General features: G+C 41.0%; 1 long non-coding RNA gene across 1 annotated transcript; it reads left to right on the forward strand.

Moving 5' to 3' along the window:
• Positions 1–11168: 11168 nt before the first annotated feature.
• LOC307155624 lies at positions 11169–12035 on the forward strand. Its single transcript, XR_013820543.1, has 3 exons — positions 11169–11238; positions 11523–11578; positions 11938–12035. It is a non-coding gene; the product is annotated as an uncharacterized lncRNA (long non-coding RNA).
• Positions 12036–23291: the final 11256 nt, after the last annotated feature.

Here is a 23291-nt window from a genome sequence, read left to right on the forward strand (position 1 = left end):
TGCGATGCGTGCGTGATGATACTGAAGCTAGCCAAACAAGAAAACAAAAGGAGCACCACGTTTGGATGTTTGTTTGCAGATGAGACGTTATGCTGCAAATAATCAGTCAAGTAAGTATATCTTGATGCTTTCTTTAGTTAATTTTTTTTCACCGTAACATGTCAGTTGCTGAGTGCATTTTAATCGCAGATATTATAAACTCGGGAGGTGAATGAATCATGTTTTCAATAATTTATATATGATTGCATTCTAATAATGTCTTACATTGTAATGTGAGGAAGGCGTGTGTGGTCGTGTTCGAGGAATTTGGTTGCTGATTTAAAAAAAAAAAAACTAAACGAAACAACTTTTTTAATTATTTTAAACAAGCTAGCACTACTAAAAAAATGCTGAATGCTGATCCAATATTGTAACACTCGAAGACGTTTATATACATTTAATACAAATAATCAATCTTATAACCACCATAAATATTTAATATATTACCCACCTCTAGAAAAAATGCTTGTAATGTGTTCAATTTCATTTTGTATTTAAAGAGTTGTTCAATTACTATTTGTTTTGGAATATGTAATATTTTTGTGTTTATCTGGATTTAAACATTTATTTTGCAGGATCAGTTCATATTTGTTATTGGAGATACAGTGCAAGCGGTGTGGAATCACAGACCTGTATTGATGAGGTGATGTTACAAGATTTATCATGACAGCACATCCTGATCAAGCTAAAACACTACTTTCAAGTCACTAACTATCCCTATAGCTTTTAAATGCTTTGAATCTTTTGCATGTGCAAGTAATAAATTCCCACCTGTGCATTTACACATGCCCCTATAATCATCATATATTTTATAGGTAACAAACCAAAGGAAGAAGGCTTGCAGCATTGCTGTGTCAACCGTGGTAAATACAGGAACAGGAACATCCTTCATGAAGATAGCTATGTGGGGCAAGCTTAAAATGTAAGAATACCTTTCTTAATTTGCATTGGTCCTGGGTTTGCATGGGTCATATATCTATATTTGTGTAATTGATAAAGTTCCATGTAAAGTAGCAATAAAAAGGTTCTCTATTTTTAATCACTTTAAGCCCAGTGTCAGTAAAGATGGCGTAGTCAGTGGAATCCTCTTGTTTGTGGGAAATAGAAGGAACCTTGCCCAGCTTTCTACTACGATGTGGCCCTGGTGACTGAGGTAATCAATCACATCACACATTCATCAACAGTTAACAGTCAAAATTTTACATACACCTTGCAGAATAAACTGCTTCATCAGGGTAGTACTAAATAAAAATAAAACGTATACATTTTTGTGATCCCTATTATTGCAAAAATTGTTAACATTTTGCAGATACTGCAAGGTGTATATCAACTTTGAAGCGCAACTGTATATCTAATAATGGACTGGATCTGTATTATAAACAAATTTTCTGTTTTTTTCCTCAAGGCATTTTTTCTGACTTTCCTGCATCTTTGAAACATTTCCATTCACATATACTCTGGAGAGCATCTGGGACATTGACATAAACAGCACTTTCCAATAACTTAAAAAATTGGGTGACAAATAATTTTGTTTTTTGTGCTTTTGGAGGTTTTTTTTCTTTTTCTTTTAGACAAACTTAGATGCACTGTAATGCTGGAGTAAGAATTTGGTCCTGTTTAATGTTGGTGCTGGTAAAGGTTTAAAGGGATACTCCACTTTAAAATGAAAATTCTGTCATCATATACTCACCCTCATGTTGTTTCAAACCTGTATGAATTTCTTTCTTCTGCTGAACAGAAAGAAAGATATTTAGAAGAATGTTAGTAACCAGACAGATTTTGGTACCATTGACTTCCATAGTAGGAAAAAAAAAAATCAATGGTCAATGGTACCAACTGTCTGGTTACTAACATTCTTCTAAATATCTTTCTTTCTGTTCAGCAGAAGAAAGAAATTCATACAGGTTTGAAACAACATGAGGGTGAGTATATGATGACAGAATTTTCATTTTAAAGTGGAGCATCCCTTTAAGAGCTAAATAACAAGGTTCGGTAACACTTTTAATTAGGTCTCATTTGTTAATATTAGTTTATTTTTTAGCCAAGACTATTATCTTACTTAGACTAATAAATGCTTAAAAGTATTATTCATTCTTAGTTCATGTTAACTGAAGTAGGTAACTAATATATTTTTGTAAAGCATTACCCAAAGGTCTCTTTCCAAAACTGTTTGTGTTTATGCATAGTGTTTCTTGTGTTTTTCTTGTGCATCAACAGAGAGGTTTTTATGTATTTTTTTTTTTTTTAATTATTTTGTCAGTAAATTTAGAGGGTTTTACTTTTGCTGATTGTAACATTGCATTTAATTCACACTTAAGTGTATTGTTAACTGACATTAAAGTATATTTTAAATCACATTAATTGCGTGTCATTATATTGTGTAGTGCACTTTAACTATATTTTGAAGATATTAGAAGCAATTATGAAAGTAGATATAAAGTTGTATTAAAGTACCAATTAAGTTGTTCCAAAAAAATCACTCTTAATGGCAACTTATTGCATTTTATTTCAACTTAATATGTGATATATTTTAAATTAATTGCACTTAATGTGCATTCAGTGTGTCGAAAACATTGCATTTAATTCACACTTAAGTGTATTGTTAACTGACATTAAAGTATATTTTAAATCACATTAATTGCGTGTCATTATATTGTGTAGTGCACTTTAAAGGACAAGTTCGGTATTTTACACTTAAAGCCCTGTTTACAGATCGTTTCTGATGAAATAGAACGGTTAAGATTAAATTTTGGACAAATGCTGCTGTCCCGAGAATTTTAGGTTTCTTTCGCTTACTTTCGCTTATTTTAGGTTACATCGGTTTCCCCAACTATATATTGGTTTAGATTAGGGCTGTCAATCGATTAAAATTTTTAATCGCGATTAATCGCATGATTGTCATGAGTTAACTCGCGATTAATCGCATTTAATCGCACATTTTTTAATTTGTTCTAAATGTACCTTAAATTAATACTTTTCAAGTTTGTAATACTCTAATCAACGTGAGCATGGATAAATATAGATGCTTTATGCAAATGTATGTTTATTATTGAAACCATAGTCAATATAGAGCATAAGGACCAGACATGTTTCAAAGGTCATAGATGTTTTTTTCAAAGAACTTGTTCATGTCTATTAGACACATGTAGAAAGAACAAAGAAATACCAGGTTACCATTACTTCTCTTTCTTTGCACTGAGCAATTTACTAACACAAACATGTTTAGATTTTTGCATGACAGGGCAGCTCTTCTGAAAATGCTAAATTTAAATGTATTATTTATTATTACATTGTAGTTTGTCTCTCTCTGTGCCCATTTTGATGAAGCTAAATTCTCAATAAAACTGTTTTCATTGGTATATTTTACTGTTTCTGTTGTCAACCAACGGAATGAATTTGAAATGGTGACTGAAACGCGACCCATTAAAACATAACCAGCTCTCCCTTCCAAGATGTTAAGTTAATCTGCACAAAAATTCTGATAATCGAGCCGTCGTCTGATCGTCTGATGAAATCAAATACACATAAGATAAAGACAATCCGTGCTCTGATTTCGGCTATACTTGTAAAATTAGAGAAGCAACATAACTGAATTAAAGCGCTGCTCCTCCGCGCGAGACGCAGAGAGAGAGAGAGAGAGAGAGAGAGAGAGAGAGAGAGAGAGAGAGAGAGAGAGAGGGAGAGGGAGAGGGAGAGGGAGAGAGAGGTGCGCGCGCGTACTGAGAGAGCAGTACCGGCGGTTCCGGTAACGTTAGATTCTCAGAAACTAAATAAGGTTTGGGCGCTTTGTTGAAGGGAAAAAATCGCTAAAGGGGTCTGCAATGTCGCTAAGCTGGCAACACTGTGTATCTCCATTTCTCCAACTAGGGGTTGGGCCACGGGTCAAACAGAAAATACGCGCTGCGTTAATCGCGCGTTAAAAAAATGAGTGCCGTTAATATGATTTTGCGTTAACGCGTTATTAACGCGCTAACTTTGACAGCCCTAGTTTAGATACATTGGTTTCCTCAACTATATATTGGTTTGTATACATTGGTTTCCTCCCAGCAAACACAGAACGTTCCCCTAACGTTCCCATTTGGTTCCCATTTGGTTATTTTTTTGGGAACCAAATAAGAACGTTCTAGGAACGTTCTCTGTAGGTTATTTTTAGGTTTTATTTTTATAACCTAAAGAGAACGTTCTGGGAACGTTCCCTGCAGGTTGTTATTTAATAACCTAAAGAGAACGTTCTGGGAACGTTCCCTGCAGGTTATTTTTAGGTTTTATTTTATAACCTAAAGAGAACCTTCCCAGAACGTTCCCTGTAGGTTATTTTTAGGTTTTATTTTTATAACCTAAAGAGAACCTTCCCAGAACGTTCCCTGCAGGTTATTTTTAGGTTTTATTTTTATAACCTAAAGAGAACCTTCCCAGAACGTTCCCTGCAGGTTATTTGTAGGTTTTATTTTTATAACCTAAAGAGAACGTTCTGGGAAGGTTCCCTGCAGGTTGTTATTTAATAACCTAAAGAGAACCTTCCCAGAACGTTTCAGGTTATTTTTAGGTTTTATTTTTATAACCTAAAGAGAACGTTCTGGGAACGTTCTCTGCAGGTTATTATTTTAATATCACTTATTATTAACAGGCATAACTGACAACGTCGTCAGTATGGTCCCCTAAGGTTATAAGATAACCAACAACGTTCAGATCTATTCGCAATAACTTTTTATTAATGATATTTTAAATTATGTCATACATTTTAATTCTATATGTTTATTTAAATGCTGCGTGACTTTGAAGTGTTTTAATGCGCATGCGCGTGATCAAACACTGGAGCGACCACGTGCGCTGCGCGAGAGCAGATGGAAACCGGAAACGTCATCGACAACTGACAAACAACAAAACAATAGGTTACTTGCGTAACCCCGGTTCTCTGATAGCATTAAGTGAGGTGTCTCACTATGGGATACGCCCCTTCCGCGGATTCCACAGAAGTCCTATTACATTACGCCAGCCCCAATTGGCTGGCAGACATGACGCAGTGTCTGGGAGTGGCTACCCCACCCCTCAGTATAAGAGGAGCAGCACTGCGTCAATACGACATTCAAAACAAGCACACCTCTTCCTCGCTTCACACAGCAAGGAGGGTGATCTGGTGAGACACCTCACTTAATGCTATCAGAGAACCGGGGTTACGCAAGTAACCTATTGTTCTCTTTCAAGCATACGTTTCGGTGTCTCACTATGGGATATACTAACTCCCGTAATGCCAGATAGCCTGCCTCGAAGTCTCCTGCCAACCACAGCACCACCTCTAGGGCTGAAAGTTTCATGACTCAACTCCAACGCTCAAAACTGCATGCGCCAAAGTTTGAGCTGTAACATCCAGTTTATAAAACCTTGCAAACGTATGCGGTGAGGACCAACTCGCCGCTTTACAAATATCCTGTATCGTGACTCCTTTAAAGAAAGCCCACAAAGTTGACATTCCCCGTGTTGAGTGCGCACGTAAACCAGTCGGGGGCGCATGGCCCTTACTGGAATACGCCAATGAAATCGCCTCCACTATCCAGTGCGACAAGCGCTGCTTAGTAATCGGCTTCCCCATTCTTGGCTTCATCCAAGATACGAACAGCTGATCACTCTCCCTGAACCCTCTGGTTCTTTCTATGTAGATGCGTAAAGCACGCACAGGGCATAACTCATTTAGCTTTTGCTGTCTCAGTGAAGCAAAAGGTGGTGGATAGAAAGCTTTTAGCTCAAAAGGAGTGACAGAATTAACTACCTTGGGCATAAATGCAGGATTAGGCTTCAAAACTATCCCTGCATCCCCGGGCATGAACTGCATACATGCTGAATGCACCGAAAGCGCATGAATCTCACTTACGCGTTTCGCTGAAGCCAAAGCTAACAGCAGCGCCGTCTTAAACGACATTATTTTAAAATCAATCTTGTCCAGTGGCTCAAACGGGGACATTGAGAGCGCATCAAGTACCAGTGCTAAATCCCATGAAGGGGAAAGCGGTTTTGAAACTGGCAAAACGCAACGCGCGCCCTTCATGAACCTGCACACTAAAGGATGCTGCCCAACGGTTTTACTATCAAAACCTATGTGACAAGCAGAAATAGCGGCCAGATACACCTTAACGGTTGAAAACGCTTTTCCCTGGTCTATCAAATCCTGTAGAAATGATAGAACTATTGCCACTGAGCATTGAAAAGGAATCTCATTCTTAGCCGCGCACCAGCGCTCAAACACGCCCCATTTGCAGTCGTAGAGAGACCTAGTCGACGAAGCTCTAGCATTCTGTATAGTTCTGATGACATTGTCAGACAGACCGGTTGTGTTCAAATTTAACCACTCACAGGCCAGGCCCATAGTGCCAAGCGTTCTGGATGGGGATGAAGGATTTCCCCCCCGCCTGTGACAGTAGATCTCTGCGTAACGGGAGAGACCACGGGTCTTTGTATAGCATACGTATGATCTCCGCCAGCCAGTATTTCCCTGGCCACCTCGGAGCTATTAAAATCAGCTTTAGTCCCCCCTCCCTCACTCTGTAGAGTGTTGGGGATATTAATGCTATCGGTGGGAACGCATACAGAAGAGTGCGGGGCCAGTCGTGTGCCAGCGCATCTATCCCCAGAGGCGCGCTCTGATCTTTCAGGGAGAAAAACAGAGGACACTGAGCATTGTCGTGGGACGCAAACAGGTCCACTGTCGCTCTGCCGTATAATTCCCAAATCTGTTCAACCACTTCCTTGTTCAATTTCCACTCTCCGTAGAGTGGATTTCCCCTGGATAGCAGATCCGCACCCTGGTTCAGAACGCCCTGTACGTGCGTCGCTCTCAGGGATAAAAGATTGGCATGGCTCCACAAAATCAGTTTGCGTGCCAGCGTGTGTAAGGGAAGTGATCTTAGGCCCCCCTGCCGATTTATATATGCCACAACTGTGGTGTTGTCCGTTCTCACAAGAACATGATGTCCTTTCAGAAAAGGAAGAAAATGCTTCAACGTTAGAAACACGGCCAGCATTTCCAGATAGTTTATGTGAAGATCGGTCAGATGATGACCCCATCTTCCATTCACTATCCTGCCCTCGTGAATGCCCCCCCAACCGGACAACGACGCGTCCGTCGTTATGACTTTTCTGGTTCGAACCACACCCATAGGAACCCCCTGAACCAAGAAGGTTGGGAATCTCCACTGGCGCAGTGCAAAGACTGCCTCTGACGTCACTCTCACTCTCCTTCGGGAGTGTCTTAGTGGGTCCAGTCTCAGAGATGCTACCCAGCGCTGAAATTCCCTCATAAATAGTCTGCCTAAGGGAATAACCATTAGGGCTGAGGCCATCAGACCCAATAATCTGAGGCATGTGCGGAAGGAAACAGTTTTCCCCCTCTGAAACTCGGCCAGGCATAGGGTGAATTTTCCCACCCTGTCCTCTGACAGTCGCGCTCTGAATGTCACAGAGTCCAGTAACAGCCCCAGATATGTTATAGACTGTGCGGGAGTCAAAACACTCTTTTCGGTGTTTAACTTTAAACCCAGTTTCTGAATGTGTTCCAGAAGCATAGTTGTGTGATTTTTCGCTTCTTGCTTTGACTGAGCTGTCACCAACCAATCGTCTATGTAGGTAGCGAGACGAATGCCCCTTTCCCTGAGCGGGGGAAAGGGCCGCTTCTGTACATTTTATAAATACTCTCGGGCTGAGAGACATACCAAATGGTAGAACCAGGTACTCGTATGTTACTCCCAGGAAAGCAACCTCAGGAATTTCCTGTGGGGTGGGTATATGTTTATGTGAAAGTATGCATCTTTCAGGTCGATTGATGTGAACCAATCGCCCGGGCGCACCAGATTTAGGAGTGTGGCATGAGTGAGCATTCTGAACTTGTACTTCCTTAGGTATTTGTTCAGCGCACGTAGATCTAATATGGGACGAAGAGCACGAGTTCCTTTCTTTGGGACTAGAAAGTATCTCGAGTAAAACCCACTGCGGCTTTCCTCGGGTGGGACCACTCGTATCGCCCTTTTCTTCAACAGGGAGTTTATCTCGTCCTGAAGAACGTGCTTTAATTCTCCCCGCACCTGAGAATGAATTATCCCTTTGAAGTGCGGGGGGGACTTTGCAAACTGCAGCCTGTACCCGAATTGTATTGTCTTTAATACCCAGCGGGACTGTGTGCACTCTCGCCAGTAATCTATTTGTAGCGTTCTGGCGCCATCGTGTGGCTGAGTCATGAACGAGTTTGTGGTCTGTACTGCGCATGCGTGTACACTTAGAGTTTGGACTGAGTCTGTGTGGCTCATCACCTCTAAGGGCTCGAACGCTCCCCGAGGTGATGTTATAATGTGCTCTGTGAACATGTTTTGCAACATTTTTTGGGGAAATGTGTTTGGGTACAGTGAAAACTTTATTGAGTTTTGAACATGAAAAGTGCTTGTGACTAGTGGGTGGGTGTGCACCACTGCACCGTGTCTTTTCCTTTTCACCGCTCTGTTTCCCCCGGCCCAACCGGGCGCTGTTTTCCCCACAGAACATCTGTGCACCGAGGAACTCGTCATGTGTTGAACGCTGAACGACTGAGGGTCGGGAGCTAGCAAACTGGGGGGCTGTTGACTCCCTCCCTTGGGGAAGACCGTGTCAAACTGCCTTCTTCTTCCTCCTCGCTCCCTGAAGATGGGGCTGGGGATGAGGCTGAGGGGCTGGCTGGACCGTCTGAGCTGCTGAAGGCGGATAGTTCTTCCTATGCCAGCCAGATCTCTGCTCTTGCACTCCACTCGGACCCGCTGCACTCACGATCGGTCTCTGCCGTTTCGGAATGCGAAAGCTGGGAGGTGGGCGGGCCGTAACCTGCGCGAAGGTCTGCCGGGGTGGCGGAGGAGGTGCAGTCTGTGTCTTTCTCGGCATACAGAGTTGCAAAGCCTCGTCGTCCCTCTTTTTCTCTTCGCATCGTTTTTGCATCAGTGTCAGAGCTGAGCCAAAAATGCCCTCTGGAACGACCGGTGCATCCAGGATGGCTTCTTTTTCCCTGTCAGAGAGATTAGCCAGATTAAGCCATCGCCCTCTCTCTTGGATAACCATTGTGGCCATGGCTTTCCCAGCAGCTTGAACCGCGCATCTCTGAAGACGCAGAGAGAGATCCGTGACAACACAGATCTCTTCCCAGTGTGTCTGACCTGGTGTGGTAGACACTTCGTCCTGCAGCTCCGCTTGGTATGCGGTCAGCAGAGAGATCGCGTTCATAGCCCTGGCAGAGAGTGCGACTGCTTTATAAGCGCGTTTCGTCATGCTGGACTGGAAACGGTCAGCTTTAGATGGCAAGGTCGGATTTGCAGCCGCCGTGCGCTTCGGTTGCAAGTGCGCGGCAACCAGTGGCTCCATGGGGGGCATTCGGAGAAGGCCTTCCTTCTCCATCCCCTCCACATCGAGAACGGAGCCGCCCTGCACTGGCATCTTGCTGGTAAACGGCTTGTCCTTCCATGTAACCGCGAGCTCCTCGAGGAGCTCTGGGAAAACAGGAAGGAGCTGCCGTGCTGCTCGTTTTGCACTCGGCAGCCTCTTCCCCTCATAGCGAGACTTTGCAGTCTCTGCTACCACGGTCGGCCACGGAATATTAAGTTTCCCTGCAGCGCGTTTGCACACATCTTGCAGATCAACACTCACGAGCGGGGAGGGTGGTGGCCCGCCCGCCTCTTCCATGGGTCCCGCCGCAGCGAGGAGCTGTGCCGGTTGTGCGGAGGTGAGGAATGGTGAGTCCTCGAAATCTTCCTCTTCGGAAAGAAGGAAGTCCGATTGCTCCTCTCCCTCGTAATTAAGCGCGTCCTCTTCCTCGTCCGAGCTCAGACTGGGTTCGGTAGGTAGAGGCATGCACACATCGAGCTGCTCACTCCAGGATAGAGCTGCTGTGGTGGGCAGCTCTACAGGGATGGATACCTGCGGGGTGGCAGCTGGCGCGGGGCTAGGTGTCATGAGGGGATCCATGCCAGACAAGCTAGCTTGGCGTGCTAGCCTGCGACGAAGGCTCTTCATGGTGAAGCGTGCGCAGTGTTCACATGAACCGGGATTCTCGATAGCCAATTGAGCATGTTTCAGCCCGAGACATGCAGAGCAGACCTGGTGTGTGTCTTTGCATGAAATTTTGTTCCCGCATGAACAGAGTCGCACAGAATCTCCCCCACTAGCCGGGACAGTCTGCATTGCTGCAGCCATCATAGTGTCGAACAATCCTTGCAATCGGCTGGAATGCTAATCGAAGGAGCCAGGCGAAAAACGGCGTGGTGGCCAGTAATTCGTCCGGAGGTTCGTAGAAGTTTGTAGGCTTCTGGTGTGAAGCGAGAAGAGGTTTTTGAATGTCGTAATGACAGTGCTGCTCCTCTTATACTGAGGGGTGGGGTAGCCACTCCCAGACACTGCGTCATGTCTGCCAGCCAATTGGGGCTGGCGTAATGTAATAGGACTTCTGTGGAATCCGCGGAAGGGGCGTATCCCATAGTGAGACACCGAAACGTATGCTTGAAAGAGAACTCCCGTCTCTCGCTGTTGGTTTCACTGCTTTCAGGTAAGTTTAGTCAACAAAATCTCACAAATAATACACACAAACGTCCCTGACACATTTCTTTCGTGTAATTGACACGCTTCTCTTGAATATTTACTTTAAAGAAATGGTTTTGTGTCTTTGAAAAAGTCCGTTAGCATCTAAGCTAACCGGTTTCAGAAGAGAACGTTAGGCCTAAGTTACGCTAAGTTAAGGTTATGAAAGTTTGGGGTTTTAAACACATATTTAGTGTAGATAACTGTTTTTGATAGTTTTGCTGGTAATTTGTCAATGGGTGATTAGAAGTAAGCTAATTTATTTAACCTAAAAGAATGCACTGTATTGTTAACTTAATCAGTGACGTCACTTACCAATATTGTTAAAATGTGATTTCAGAATAGCAAGAGAGAAAAAAACTCTACAACAAGGGGTGAGTTATTGTTTAATCATGATAATAATTCCACATGCATTTATTTCACAATATATTATCTTAAGATTTGTATATATTTATCTTTTCTGCATTTCACCTCTGTTCTAGCTTGGTTCCTTGTAATAAACCAATCCCATGTAATATTGTTGGCTCTGTGAAATTGCATGTTATGTTCTAGATCATCATGCTGATGGCCTGCTGCACCCCCTGTCCAAGAAAATCTCCACGACTATGAACCATATGACTAGTAAGCAAAACCACCTCAAACCTACAGTGCACTACTGTTCAAAGGTTTGGGGTCTGTAAGATTTATGCTTTTGAAATAAGTCTCACATTTTAAAATCATTAACCCCAGGTTTTTTCAGTGATTGTCCTTGAGAATCTGTAGGCCTAGCCTGTAGGCTAAATAATCAGCTAAATAATAGGCGACTAATACAATATTATAATGGTCATAGTTATAATAATAATTCATTTAACTATTATGATAACATGATATCCTGATCATTAGTATATTTTATTTTATTTCTTTAGGTCTGTTTTGAATTATGTTGGCCAATGAGACTGACACCATACTGTCCAACTCAAAGGTATTTATGTATTTGTATGTTTTTTTTTATTGATCAATACTGAAATTCTTTGTACTTTTAAATGCTGAATGTGGTTCAGGGGGTCGACAACTTTAGGCAGTTATTTTTCACAGATTTATTTATTAAATGTTTATTTGACAGGGACAAATGCATAGAACATTGCTTTATAAAAAATACAAAGTAGATGCCATGCATACAGGTTTATAGCCATGACTAATTTGCAACCCCTAGATATCTTGGGCAGCTGTGGCTCATACTCTTAGCCTTTAAAAATGTTTGAATTGATATCCCCAATGCAATATCAGGGGGTAAATGTATCATTAGAGTTCTTAAAGTTATGGCTTTGCTCTTGTTACCAGATGAGATATAATCCCTATTGTTTGGCCCTGTATTCTTCAGGACAAGACCTTGATGCCATCCACAGTCAGTAGATGAAGAAGGTGAGTTTAGCCGAATTCAGTTCTCTTTCCCTTTCTTTTGAGCTTAAACGGACACGTGCACGCAAAATGAAGTCAAAATGCCTATCTTGGCGAGTTTCCTCGTAAACAGTCTTGTGTTTTAAACAGAAAGAAAACGAATGCATGTCATTTATGTCTAGGATTAGGATTTAGGTCTGCGCATTCGTCTTAAAGGGACAGCAGCCTAACTTTGTTTGTGTCGCCAACGGTGATCAAACATCAAAAGAGAAAATGACTTGTAGCTTTAGCAAAGATACATTTAATTAATTTATAGTTCTTTTATTTTTACAATGAAGACTTATTTTACATTTTGATAATTCAATTTCTAGGGATGTCCCGATCCGATCACGTGATCGGAAATCGGGCCCGATCACGTGTTTTCAGACTCGATCGGAATCGGACGTTACCTCCCGATCAGGACTCGGATATGCATATATATTCTCATTATTTTTTAACACATCTATAGTTATGCGGTGGCACAGAGTTACGCCGGTTTCACACTGCACGCGTTAGCAGAGCGTAAGCAGCGCAGGAGCAGTGCGTATGGTGAGCAGGAGCAGGACACGCGCGTTTTGCTTTCACACTGGCAGCGTTTGTCACGCGCGGCTGAACCGCGGGTTGTGTAGGCTACAGACAGAGTAGGCTACTATATAATGGATAAGTTGGCATTGCTTTTTTTTCGTTTTCAAATACATTTAAGAGAAAAGACTTGTCAAGAAGCTTATTTTATTAATAATTTCATATAACTTTTGGTTCATCTTTGTTTTTATTGTTATGGCATGGCAACAAGTTTGTTTTTGGACATTTGTTTTCTTTTTAAATTGCTGTTGGTCATTTGATTGACTGTATAAAACACAATAGATATCATCAATGCACTTTTTGGATAAAACTGCGGTGTATTTTGGCCATGATCAATGCATTTTCACTTTAATTCAGCAAAAGCGGTGCAGCAAAAATAGACTCGTCGCCGAAACGATCGCGGCACTTCTGCTCTGCTACGCACTGCCGCGCCGCCTCTGCGCGCGGTGTGAATGCTCTAAAGCCTGGTTTAATCTGTTAATATGGGCGGCGAAAAAAATACGCGCTGCACGCTCTGCAACAGTGCAGTGTGAAACCGGCGTAAGAGTTAGGAGTGCAGTTCCTAAAAGCACATTACTGGCTTTGCAAACACTGTAGCACTTGTATTTTTTATTTGTTTACATGCCTACCCGGTATTTTAAGTTGAGGTGCTATTTGTTTATATATGAGAATTTTTTTTATATTTACTGTTGCACTAAAGTCCAAAAGTAAAGAATTTATTTATTACTCTGTTAACAGAGTAGTTGAATGTTAAAATAAGGTGAATTAAAGAAAAAATAAGGAACATCCTGGATCTGTTTTTTCGCTCTTCTTTATTCTTTTTTTATGTATTAAGTATCGGATCGGGACTCGGTATCGGCAGATACTCAAAATCAAATGACTCGGACTCGGACTCGAGGGCAAAAAAACCTGATCGGGACATCCCTATCAATTTCTGTACCTGATAAGTTAGATTTAACTGAAAAACATAATGCACTGCTTATTTCAACTGTATTTTGCTTCTATTGTATTTATCTATGCTTGTTATCTATTGTAATTTTCTATGCAGGTTCACTCTACAAAATCCCCCCAATAGGGGTTATGCGGAGCGCCCAGCGGTCGAACCGGAAAGAGGTCTAAGCATTTCCGCTTTTCACTTCCGTACACATCTGCAGCGGTAGGGGATCTCTGAGTAAGTTCATTTTCGCTTATTACACTAAAATTCTACTTCTGTTTTAATTAAAATGTCACGAATGCTAAAATATCAGAAAAGGGAACATCCGAACAGCAGTTTTTGTTGTGTGCCGATCTGCTCTATGTCGGGGAAAATGAGTAGTACAGAAGTACAAATAGGTTCTGTACTCATAAAGTGACGTCAACATCCGCGTCAGCAGTAGCATTCGCCGTCAGGCAAGTGTTATTTAAATAAACTCCTGATGTACTTACAAACTTTCCAATGCCTCGTTTAATGAGTACAGAACCTATTTGTACTACTGTAGAAGTTTGGTACCATTCTGGGCATTATTAGTGGGGTAATTTACGAGATATAGCGCCGTTAGCGCCTGCACTAAACCATACGGCAGGTATCTCTAAATAAACTCTAAATTTTTCAATATCGTGCAGCACCAATATTGAGCATATCTTAAAGTGAACCTGGAATGATAATTTGTGATACCAGATGAGATGTATGTATGATAGATTTTGAACTGTACTTTTTTTTTTATTTCAGGTTTTCTGGGATCCCAGCGGAAGGCATCAAGGCATCAGACGTTGGCCTGGACAGATGTACCTGTAAACTTCACCGACCTTTGCTTTTGCATGGATGGCTGATTATTACTATGTTCTGTGAGGGTATCATTATAGCAAAACTGAGCACCTGTAACAGTGGAATTTGTAGGTGTAAAGTCACAGAGATAAAAAAAATTGATAGCAGTTTCAAACTTTTTTTCTCTTTCTCTCTCATAAAAAATACAGCAGTTACAGGTTTTCAAATTCTTCATTGGAGGTGAGACTTATACGTTATATGTTGAGCGAATTCGCAGGTCAGAGTTCACTAGACTTGAATATTATTTTCTCTGTTTTTTATTTGACTTCAGAGTTGAAAGTGTCCCCTACTTACCCCTATATAAAACATTCCTTTTTTGATTTGTAGTCTGAAATAATTAATAGTGCAATATAAAGAAATGCAATGTAGTGTTTTCAAATGTATACATTTTTCTATACACATTGAAAGTGAAAGTGAAAGTGACACGTGACGGCCAAGTATGGTAACCCATACTTGGAATTTGACCTCTGCATTTAACCCATCCAAGTTAATGCACACACATTAGGAGCAGAGTAGTGAGTAGTTAACACACACACACTGCAAACGTGGATACACACCCAGAGCAGCGGGCAGCCTTTGTGTGGCGCCAGGGGAGCGATTAGGGGTTAGGTGCCTTGCTCAAGGGCACCTCAGTCATTTCCCACCAGTTCTGGAATCGAACCAGCAACCTTTGGGTTACCAGTCCAACTCCCTAACCACTAGGCCATGACTGCCCCATGATGCTGAAATATCTGAATAAATACACAATACCAGCAGCGCTCATGCTCTCATATCTCCTACAGCTTGTGACACACAATCCCACCTCATTCTTTTCATTAATGCCATTACAGGGCTTGGCATGGGATTGTGTGTCCATGTAACGCGTTGTATTTTTATTTTCCTGTTAAATTTGCAGGTGGTGTTGGGAGTTTAAATGTTTTGAGCAGAGTGAAGATTGGCACATTCATGTATATTGTATATAAATTAATACTTTTTCAATTTTGTTGTAAGTTATAGGCTACAGTTTGCAAAAAGATTGTTTTAATTAAAATGTTTGTGCAGTTTTATTTGAAATATTTTCATGTGTGAAATATTGAGTGTAAATCACTGTTACTGAATACCTGAATACATTTTACTAATGCTGTTTTTAATGACTTATTTTAGGTTGATAATTAAACAATGAATCAACAAAAACATGGATTATGTGCTTATTTATTTAATACAAACTGATTGATTTACTTATTAATGATAGTTTCTGTTAATTCAATTTATTGTAATAATAATATATTCATAGGATTCTTAAGTGTTTGAACATTAAACAATGTAGAATGTGTTGTTTGTAGAACGTTCCCTATTGGTTAGCCATGAAAGTTTTCTTTACGTTAATAGAACGTTCCGAGAACCTTCCGGGAACGTTCCGAGAACCTTCCGGGAACGTTCCGAGAACCTTCCGGGAATGTTCTGGGAACGTTCCCCTAACCTATAGAGAACGTTCTATTAACGTAAAGAAAACTTTCCTGGCCAACCAATAGGGAACGTTCTGGGAACCAAAAACTAACGTTCCCAGAACGTTCCCAGAACGTAAAATTGTTAGCTGGGCTCAACTATATATTGGTTTCTTCAGTTATACATTGGTTTCCTCAACTATATATTGGTTTCTTCAACTATATATTGGTTTAGATACATCGGTTTCCTCAACTATATATTGGTTTAGATACATTGGTTTCCTCAACTATATATTGGTTTAGATACATCGGTTTCCTCAACTAAATATTGGTTTAGATTCATTGGTTGGCTCATACATTGGTTTAGATACATTAACGTTTGTTAATTTATACATTTGTTTGTCAAAATACATGTTGTTGGCTCAAATGTAAATTGGTTAGGACACATTGGTTTGCTGGTGAGTTGATGGGGTTATCACAACTGTTTTCTACATATTAAAATATTATTTTATTACTTTAAACAAGAGGTATAACTAAAAGAGTGTATAGAGTGCACATCATTTGCTTAAGTATTTTAATTAATATACACTCCTTAACATATTGATTCATCCAAAGTGTATTTCCTAGAGTGATTTCTTTGTTACTCATGTGAAATCATCAGGGTATTGTCGGGAGTTAGTCGTACGCAGTAATAAATTAAAGGAATACTCCACCGTCTTTTCATATTAAACTATGTTATTCCCTTAACTAAGACGAGTTGATACATACCTCTCTCGTCTCAGTGCGTGCACTCAATCGCTCTGGCGCGCGGCGAAACTTTGTTCACTCAGTTCATTCAATACGGGCCAAGCCCAATATTATCTGCCTGCAGAGCCGGAGGCTGCATTTTCAGGACCCCACTTCTAGGACCGCATTTCTAGGACCCTAGTTTTTTGTGACAGCGCCACCTACCGACTCGGAGAACCGCAGTCTCAGGAACGCATTTCCAGGACCCTAGTTGTGCCAGGCAGTATTTATTTATTGCAATTAAACCTGGTTCCTAGGAATGTTGAGAAATTATTGGGTCTAGCATAATATAATAACTCAAGTAAAATAAACAAGGAATCATGTTATAGTCTTTTCAGTCACTAGATCGACCACATTTTCAAGTATAGAGGGAAGACAAGGATGACTCTGGGGGTAGATTGTGTATATTTTACAAAATAATATATCACACCTCAACTTGAACACACTAAATATTTTACAAAATAATATATAACAACTGAACTTGCACACACAAAATATTTTACAAAATAATATATAATAACTGAACTTGCACACACAAAATATTTTACAAAATAATATATAATAACTGAACTTGAACACACACAAAAACAAATTTGTTCATGATGTGGACCAAAAACAGAACTTCATGGACAACATCATCACTGACTCCTAAGAGAGAGAGAGAGAGAAAGAGAAGTGAATTAAATAAGGAACATTTAGTTGAACATGTTCTACTCTTTAATTTTTTTTTTCTTAGTTACCAAACAGTGCACACATATCAATTAATGTTCATAATACTATTATTGCATACTGTTCAAAGATTAAAAAAAAAAAAAAAGGTTTTGATGTTGTGGGAACAAAGGTTCTAGAAACACTCATGTCAATAAAGCCCATCTCAATTGAGAAATCTGAATAGAAATAACATTGACACGACTTTTTTTCTGACCATATATATATATATATATATATATATACACACACATTTACATATGTATATAATATTTAAAGCACACATTATAAAACCATGTCAAAATGAAGAGACGCATGTAGACGCATACTACACATAACATGTATTGTGGGTAACGTTAAACAGGCTGACTGTGAGCACGTGACAGTGAAAACATTAAGATTATTTTAACTGAATTAAAATGGAAGAACAATGAGTAATTAACAAGCTTTCAGAACGAACATGCTACAGTTTTATTGTGCTGTCAATAAGTCAACACAGGCTTATCACGCAACAGTTCCGTTAAATGAACGTGCTAACAATTCATTTTCAAGCAACAGTTCCGTTAAATGAACGTGCTAACAATTCATTTTCAAGCAACAGTTCCGTTAAATGAACGTGCTAACAATTCATTTTCAAGCATTAGAGGCTAAATACTATGGCTATGCATTCAAGACTATTTATTTAGCAAATCACCATCACGTTTGCTACGTTAACTTTCCAATTAAATGCATCGCAATTGTAAAAATTTATTCGCATTTGATACTCACACTCTGATTGTCATCCATCTTCGCTGGTCCTCTAATTCGGTAGGTGGCGCTGTCACTAAAAACCTAGGGTCCTAGAAATGCGGTCCTAAAAGTGGGGTCCTGAAAATGCAGCCTCCGGCTCTGCAGGCAGACCCTACTCGGCCAAGCAGAGAAGCTACTAAACACCTCCACGTTTTCCCTATTTAAACACAGTTACTCGCATAGTGTAACTCGACCTAGGACGGTGACACAAAACAAAACGTTGCGCTTTTCTAAGCGTGTAAAATGGATAACTATATTGTATGGCGGAATACCATAGCAAGTGCTTATGAGCACTTCGACTTGGCGGGGTGATATCTTCACTCGTGAAAAATCCTCTCACCGGCCCCCGCTCCCTCTGGTGAAGATATTACTCCGCCAAGACGAAGTGCTTACAAGCACTTGCTATGGTATTCCGCCATACAATATAGTTATCCATTTTACACGCTTAGAAAAGCGCAACGTTTTGTTTTGTGTCACCGTCCTAGGTCGAGTTACACTACGCGAGTAACTGTGTTTAAATAGGGAAAACGTGGAGGTGTTTAGTAGCTTCTCTGCTTGGCCCGTATTGAATGAACTGAGTGAACAAAGTTTCGCCGCGCGCCAGAGCGATTGAGTGCACGCACTGAGACGAGAGAGGTATGTATCAACTCGTCTTAGTTAAGGGAATAACATAGTTTAATATGAAAAGACGGTGGAGTATTCCTTTAACAACACAGACACAAAGAAGAAGTAGGAGTTTAAAAAAAAAAATTATGATCAGGCCTGTTCATTTTTGCTATAATTAAAGGATTTGTATATTCTGATCATTTCTTTTTTAATGTATGCATAAAGTGTGCTGGTTTTATGCATTCATGAGCAACAAAAAAAAGATAATTTAATTATATCTGTTAAAAATATCTTTAGAGGATCTTGAGTATTTGAGATGTTTCTTCCTATGAGCACTGGAGGAAGATTGCACAACTGGATAATTTGAGCTGACAATTATGGCAGATACGGTAAAATACGATATATCCAAAATATAAGTAATAGCAGACAATTAAAGGAATTATAATAAATTGTATTTTTAAGCAATTGAGGAAATTATGATAAATTATATTTTTAAGCAAATACAAGCAAATAGGATGAAACAGTACACGAAGAAGTGGGCTAAGGGTTGTTTTTGCATATCAGTATTATAAAAATCAGCATTATGCCAAAGTGAATTCAAGCGTGTGCCTGTACTACTATAATCTTTATCATTGTAGATCCATACCATACTCATAATCCGTAGCTGACATAATTATTGTCTTTATATTATTCCTAGGTGATGGGTCAGACTAAGAGTGGTTCATAAACCCTTTATGTTACAAGCAAAAACAAGGACCATGAGAGGGTCGCTTCCCTGCACCTTTGGGTCGGGGATAGGTCTCTCACTGTTGTGTGCGCCTACGGGCCGAACGGCAGTGCAGAGTACCCGGCCCTCTTGAAGTCTCTGGGAGGGGTGCTGGAAAGTGCTCCGACTGGTGACTCCGTCGCTCTACTGGCGGACTTCAACGCCCACGTGGGCAGCGACAGTGAACCTGGAGGGGCGTGATTGGGAGGAACGGCTCCCTGGATCTGAACCCGAGTGGTGTTCTGTTATTGGACTTCTGTGCTAGTTACAGCTTGTCCATAACAAACACAATATTCAAGCATAAGGGTGTCCATCAGTGCACGTGCACTTTGTGGTCGTTTCATCTGACCTCCGGCCATATGTCTTGGACACTCGGGTGAAGAGAGGGGCAGAGCGGTCAACTGATCACCACTTGGTGGTGAGTTGGATCCAATGGCGGGGGAGGAAGCTGAACAGACTCGGCAGACCCAAATGAACTGTGAGGGTCTGCTGGGAACGTTTGGCAGAGTCCCCCGTCAGAGAAATCTTCAACTCCCACCTCCGGCGGAGCTTCGACCGGATCCCGAGGGAGTCTGGAGATTTTGAGTCCGAATCGACCATGTTCTCCACCTCCACTGTCGACACGGCCGCTCGGAGCTGTGGCCATAAGGTCTCCAGTGCCTGTCGAGGCGGCAATCCCTGAATCCGGTGGTGGACACCAGAAGTAAGGGATGCCGTCAAGCTGAAGAAGGAGTCCTATCGGGCCTGGCTGGCTTGTGGGACTCCTGAGGCAGCTGACGGGTACCGGCAGGCCAAGTGGACTTCGAGGATCTCCTCAATCCCACCGACACATCTTCCATTGAGGAAGCAGAGGCCGAGGGCTCGGAGGTGGACTCGTCCATCACCCAAGCTTAAGTCACCGAGGTAGTCAAGAAGCTGGATGTTGTCAACATCTCTGGATGTTGTGGGGCTGTCTTGGCTGACACGCCTCTGCAACATTGCGTGGCGGTCGGGGTTAGTACCTTTGGGCTGGCAGACCGGGGTGGTGGTCCCTCTTTTTAAGAAGGGGGACCGGAGGGTGTGATCCAACTACAGGGGGATCACACTTCTCAGCCTCCCCGGGAAAGTCTATGCCAGGGTACTGGAGAGGAGAATTCAGCCAATAGTAGAACCTCGGATTCAGGAGGAACAGTGCGGTTTTCGTCCCGGTTGTGGAACATCATGGGAGTTTGCCCAACCAATCAACATGTGCTTTGTGGATTTGGAGAAGGCATTCGACTGTGTCTCTCGTGGCATCCTGTGGAGGGTGCTCTGGGAGTATGGGGTCCGGGGACCATTGCTAAGGGCTGTCCGGTCCCTTTACGACCGGAGCAGTAGCTTGGTTCGCATTGCCGGCAGTTAAGTCAGACTTGTTCCCAGTGCATGTTGAACTCTGGCAGGGCTGCCCTTTGTCACCGTTTCTGTTCATAATTTTTATGGACAGAATTTCTAGGCACAGCCAGGGGCCGGAGGGTGTCAGGTTTGGGGACCACACGATTTTGTCTCTGCTTTTTGAGGATGATGTTGTTGTGTTGGCCCCATCAGACCAGGACTTTCAGCATGCACTGGAATGGATTGCAGCCGAGTGTGAAGCGGCTGGGATGAGAATCAGCACCTCCAAATCCGAGGCCATGATTCTCAGTCGGAAAAGGGTGGCTTGCTCACTTCAGGTTGGTGAAGAGTTCCTGCCTCAAGTGGAGGAGTTCAAGTATCTTGAGGTCTTGTTCACGAGTGAGGGAAGGATGGAACGGGAGATTGACAGACGGATCGGTGCAGCTTCTGCAGTAATGCTGTCGATGTACCGGTCTGTCGTGGTGAAGAAGGAGCTGAGCTGCAAGGCGAAGCTCTCGATTTACCGGTCAGTCTACATTCCTACTCTCACCTATGGTCATGAGCTGTGGGTCATGACCTAAAGGACAAGATCCCGGATACAGGCGGCCGAAATTAGCTTTCTCCGTAGGGTGGCTGGGCAATCCCTTAGAGAGAGGGTGAGAAGCTCGGTCACTCGGGAGGAACTCAGAGTAGAGCCGATGCTCCTCCACATCGAGAAGGGGGCCAGCTGAGGTGTCTCGGGCATCTGTTCCAGATGCCTCCTGGACACCTTCCCGGAGGCAGTGTCTAGGGAGAGGGAAGTCTGGCCATCTCTGCTTAGACTCCTGCCCCGCGACCTGGCCCTGGATAAGCCAAACATCTTTATATATACAGTGCTATGCATAAGTGAATACACCCATGCTAAAGTTGACTAAAAAGAGGAATAAAAAATCATATTTTGGAAATTGAACTTAATGCCTTAATTAAAAAAATTAGGAAAAATCCAACCTTTAAGGACACCAATTTTCTTTGTGAATGAATAATGTATCGTAAATAAATAAATGTTCTTCCTTAAAATACATGGTGCATAAGTGAGTACACCCCTATGTTAAATTCCTATAGAGGCAGGCAGATTTTTATTTTTAAGTATTTAAAAAAAAATTTTTTTAGGATACTATGCATCCTGATAAAGTTCCCTTGGCCTTTGGAATTAAAATAGCCCCACATCATCACATAGCCTTCACCATACCTAGAGATTGGCATGGTTTTATTTCAGTTAGCCTAAAAGCTAGTTTGATTGAGAGATGATCTTATAGAAAGTACCCCATGCCAATCTCTAGGTATGGTGAAGGCTATGTGATGATGTGGGGCTATTTTAATTCCAAAGGCCAAGGGAACTTTATCAGGATGCATAGTATCCTAAAAAAATTTTTTTTTAAAAATACTTAAAAATAAAAATCTGCCTGCCTCTATGGGAATTTAACATAGGGGTGTACTCACTTATGCACCATGTATTTTAAAGAAGAACATTTATTTATTTACGATACATTATTCATTCACAAAGAAAATTGGTGTCCTTAAAGGTTGGATTTTTCCTAATTTTTTAAATTAAGGCATTAAGTTCAATTTCCAAAATATGATTTTTTATTCCTCTTTTTAGTCAACTTTAGCATGGGTGTATTCACTTATGCATTGCACTGTATATATATATATATATATAACAACCCTTAGCCCACTTCTTCGTGTACTGTTTCCTGCAGGCCTTGTATGACATATGACCTCTCCTCTATATTCCTCAATTCTCAGTATGTGTTCATCCTATTAGCTTGTATTTGCTTAAAAATATAATTTATCATAATTTCCTCAATTGCTTAAAAATAGAATTTATTATAATTTCCTCAATTGTCTATGCGATTACTTACATTTTGGATATACTGTATTTTGTCGTATCCGCCATAATTGTTAGCTCAAATTATCCAGTTGTGCAATCTTCCTCCAATGCTTATAGGAAGAAACATCTCAAATACTCATAAAAGTATTTTTAACATATATAATTCAATTATATATATATATATTTTTTTTTTTTGGTCATGAATGCATAAAACCAGCACACTTTATGCATACATTAAAAAAGAAACTATCAGAATATACAAATGCTATAATTATAGCAAAAATGAACAGGCCTGATCAAAAATGTTTTTATTAAATTCCTACTTCTTCTTTGTGTCTGTGTTGTTAATTTATTACTGTGTACGACTAACTCCCAACAATACCCTGACAATTTCACATGAGTAACAAAGAAATCACTCTAGGAAATACACTTTGGATGAATCAATATGTTAAGGAGTGTATATTAATTTAAATACTTAAGCAAATTATGTGCGTTCTATACACTCTTTTAGTTATACCTCTTGTTTAAAGTAATAAAATAATATTTTGACATGTAGAAAACAGTTGTGATAAC

The sequence above is a fragment of the Squalius cephalus genome, assembly GCF_949319135.1.
Source record: "Squalius cephalus genome assembly, chromosome: 3".
Taxonomy (NCBI): Eukaryota; Metazoa; Chordata; class Actinopteri; order Cypriniformes; family Leuciscidae; genus Squalius; species Squalius cephalus.